Source organism: Littorina saxatilis, linkage group LG16 (genome assembly GCF_037325665.1).
Source record: "Littorina saxatilis isolate snail1 linkage group LG16, US_GU_Lsax_2.0, whole genome shotgun sequence".
NCBI classification, from domain to species: domain Eukaryota; kingdom Metazoa; phylum Mollusca; class Gastropoda; order Littorinimorpha; family Littorinidae; genus Littorina; species Littorina saxatilis.
The window spans coordinates 9,869,777-9,874,470 of NC_090260.1; positions in this window are offsets into that span (position 1 = coordinate 9,869,777).

A 4,694-nucleotide genomic window follows, 5' to 3' on the forward strand; every position below is an offset into this window, starting at 1 on the left:
AATTAACTTTCCTGTGATAAAGAGTGAATGAAGAATGAATTGGGAAAGATGCAGTCCCTTGATATTGAGGGAGGAGGGTGGTAATAAGGGGGTTGGGGCCGGGGAGGGGGGTTGGTGGTAAAGTGGGTGCAAGGGGGTGGGGTGGGGTGGGGGGGGGGTTGTCCTAAACTGACAAAAGGATGGTCCACTTTCTGAAAACACTGGAACAGAGAACAGCTCTCTGCCATTTTTACATCTGCTGCACAGTCAATTTGGCTGTTGCTCGAGTCAGGACACAGATTCAAGTGAGTATCTTCAAGTATTATGTTTTTCCCCATTTGAACAGACCATAAAAGCTGAAATTCAGATTCCTTTTTTAAATATATAGGGGATTAACCTTCTGATTCAGTCTAAATCCTGTATCTGCAAACTGATTCCTAGCTTTTTGTGTTTTGTTTTCCTAATTGTAAAACACAGGCAGGTAAATGTGTTTGTTTCAGCGTGAATGTTCTTGCGCGCGTGTGTGTTTGTTTGTGTCAGTGTGTGTTTGTGTGTGACGGTGTGTGCATGTGCTCATGCCTTAATGTTGTAGTGTATCCATGCAGCTCTTTAGTGTTTAAAAAAATGTAAGTGAGTGTTTACAGTATTTGTGTATGCTTGTAAAGATGGATAGATGAATGATTTGGTTGATGGATTTTGTCAGTTTAATTGACTCTAATATATTTTGTTATTCAGAGGTTATCACAATGTCAAACTGATGAGCATGAGTGGTCAGAGTGTAATCAAGTACTAATGTTTCATTTGTTTGTGTGAATAGAAACACGAAAACTATCCAAAGTTTTAACGCAGAAGCGATAATACGGAGGCAATTACCTTTTTTTATTATCGGTTAATAATTTTAAAATAGAAGTACATGTAGTAATTGCCTGTTCAAAGGAGATAACATTCATAGTATCCATGTCTTTTGCAGACGCTGTTTGAAAGGAGATGAATCATCAGGCCGTCCAGGCAAGTAAGAAGCACCATGCATTTCAGGAGACTGTCCTTCGGATTCACGGATTACGGTTGCATAATCTCCTTTCTGCCAATGCTAAAAGTGAAACCTGATGACTTTGATGCGTCTCCATTGGCAAAATCTACCCCAAAATATGACGATTGTGCTGTTTCTTCAATCGAAGATCCTTTTGAGAACATGGTGAATGGGGGTTATCCTCCTGTTCGAGTCATGCATCAACTCCAATACTTGCTGATTGTGATTCCACCCCTCAAAAATGAATCAAGCTACCCAACTCCTGTACATCTTTCTCCTGTGTGTGCTTCCACAGTTTCTGTTACCCTGTAGGTGTATTCACATCAGCTTGTAGTATATATGTCAGACACTGCTCCTTTAGGTGAAACTACCACAGCATCTCTTCCATCTGTTTATGGAACCCCAACAAAGAAAATTCTGTCATCGATGAAGGAAGCATCCTATGTGACACCTCATGAGAAGAAGTTCAGCCGAACTTAAAGACTCTGCAACCCGGGACTACGAGAAAAGGTGTGTTCGAAAAGCGAAGACACTCAGAGATGAATGTTACTCAGGAATAACTGGTCAAACGGCTAAGACAAAAGCAGTACAGGAGGTTGACTGTTAAAAGTGCAAAATGTGTATTATTTATTTCGACCTTTGTGCACAACATTTTTGTGAAGAGGAAAGTACAACAAAAGGTAAGAATGCCAATTTGTTTTCTTGATAATGAACAGAGTAGCATGCAGTCAGGATCTAAAGCTCGTGATTTTGTTACCATTTGCATTGTGTGGTTAAAATGCGCCTTCAGCCTTGTGTTTATTTGTTTGTTTGCTTGCTTGTTTGCTGCTTTGTTCGTTTGGTTTGTTGTTAGTGTTATTGGGTGTGTAGTTTTGTGCGTAACGCAAAACGATATGAGCTGATACAACATAAGATTACCGTTGGGATTTCTTGAAAAACACAATAAAAAAAAAGTATAATGATTTCAGAGAGAGTTTTGTGTGTGTGTGTTGTTTTTGTTATGTGGGTTTTTTTCGCTATGAAAAGTACCGGCAATTTAATTTTTATTTATGCGTGTTGCGTTCATTAGGCCACACAATGAATGAATACATGAGTCCTTGATGATATTTTTGCAAGTGACTTGACATTTGTTTGTTTATGACGGTAATAAACTTTGAAAAACGATTTGAACTAATGTACAGTATACGCTTTGCTTGGAAGCAGAACATGCTATGTGTGAGGAGGCTGCTTCTGACTGCTGTAGCACAGGCCACAGTGGGGTCTGTGTGGAAGTCAGAAGCAGCTATGGTGCACTGGGCTTTTCTAGCTCCAGAACTGAGAAAAGAGCAGGAGTGTATTCTGGAAGCAGAACAAATTATACCTTTTTTGCATATGAAAAAGTTGTTCAATTAAATTGATTACTAGTGTGCATGACCAGTGTTTCCTCTAAGTCAAGTGTGTAAAATATGAGGGCTACAATCCTGTGTTTACTATTTTTTATAAGGGGTTGAAATCTTCAAGTGGCCATTTCTCAAAATGGTGGAAATCCAGTTATATGGTTCTGGTTTTAACCCATCGACTCCATGCCGCGTGTTTATCTGGCTGTCCTGGCATCCTGCACGACCTGATCGCCAGGAGAGTCGACCCCTTGGCTGTGACGTCCAAAGGGATTTCAGCGCTGTGTTACGCGGTGCTGTGCAGAGACTGTCCACAGGCTATAGTGGCAGAGTGCATCAAGCTGGGCTTTGGCACATACGAGCCACAAATACAGAGAGATTCGACATCAAAGACTGATAAAGAAAAGAAAAACATGTTGACATCCCCCTTGATGATGGTCGTGATGCGAGGCCTGCCTGTCGTGACACAGATGCTCTATGAATCCGGAGTGTGTTCCAACATACAGTTTTGTATGGCAACTACACACTTAGCCACATCTACAGAGCTTGCCTCATCGACGGGGCAAATTCGGATGTATTTCACTGAGCTGTGGAGACTTGTTCATGGATATGACGATAGTGACTGTTCATCTGACACAGCTCTGGTAAAGAAGTCCGCGGACTACTTACGACAAGTGAGCAGCACGACTCGCAGCCTGGTGTCCACGTGTCGCCTGGTGATCTCACGCTGCCTCACACTACGCAAGACACGCCACACAGACATCGCACAGCTCCCCCTGTCGCCCATGTTGAAGAACTATTTGATGTTTACTGACCTCACGGACCTAGCCTATGTGGGTAATCAAGACTGAACACATACTGTCTTTCATAACACTACATGCAAACGTTTGCTGTGGCAGCTAGGACCATACATGTTGATTGAAGCGTCGCCTTACTGGTGTGCTTGGGTACAGCCAAGCTGTTTTGACTGGGAGCAGAGAACAGTCCTCATATCGCTTTGATCAGAACGAGGAAGATTTTGCTCCTTGTGCAACACCAGCACTTACTCTTTGATATGATATACGTATGTTAATCTATGTTCAATGTTTTATGTTTTAAATTAGGTACACTTTTTGTGAAAGGCGCCACGCTTAATCCAATGCCACATCCCTTTTTTTAAACCATGTTAATCCAAATCTGTTTCAGATCCAGCTTTTTTGTTGTTGCTCCTTTTTTGATTTTGTAAAGTTTACAAGTTTAATCGTTTTTAGGTTTTATTTAGTCATTAATTTTACACCAAATGTGTGTAAGATAGATTCAAACGTTTGTTTAAATTATGTAGGAAAATTTCACTGCAAGAATTGTATGCGCTTCCTGTTCCGGCGCTTCCGGTCTGTCATTTTTGAAGCGTTGGGCCACGGCATTTTTGTTCCATCAGTATCGGCCAAAATACATGACGCGCAAAGGCCATCATTGGGTAAATATTGTTCAGTTTGTGTCCATAATCAATTTTCTGTTCAGGAATAAGTATATTAGTCTTGTAGTAGGGAAGAGTGTATTGTTTTGTACGTTTTTTGGTACGGCCTTTTACGATGTGGTGTTTCAGTGTTCGCCATAATGTGTGCACTTTTTGCAAAGTTTATTTCACGGTTTAATTAGTGTTCAGTGTATCAAATTCAAGTAAGAGTTGTATTTTGTACATGTTTGCCTTTCATCTAAAATGTTGGTAGTGTATTTGTGCCAAAGGATAACGTTGCATAGTCATTTTGTTTTTCAACCATTGTCTAGTCAACAGTATGCCGACCTGTGATTCACAATAAGTTGTTTGGTTTGTTCTGTTATCCCTTTTTGTGTTAAAGTGTGTAAGAGATAAAGGTAATGGTCAGAGCCCTTTTTTCAAGTTGGTAGAATTCTCATTATCTCCCTTTAAGTGTAACAGAATAGTTTCCAAAATGACAAGTTTCACAGGTTGTTTCCCTTTGTTTTTGCAGTGTCAGTGTAATGTTAGTAGTTGCTGTTCTTTATAAAAGTATGGTTGAGTGATTGTTATGTCACATTGGTTTTAGTTTGACGGTGCAGTATGTTGGAACTACAGTTGAATAAACATCACTTCAACTACGCATCAGTTCGGCCAGGCTTGTGTTGTGCGGCTGTGACACTTTTTGACTGCAATTTATGTTCTTTATGTTACCAAGTGCCTGAAGCACAAGCATCGCCTTTGGAGGCAAAGCTTAGTCAAACAGGATGGAGATGTTAGAGATAGTTTAATAGCCCCATGAAAAACACAGTGCTATAAGTAGGCAAAGCTTAGTCAAACAGGATTGAGATTT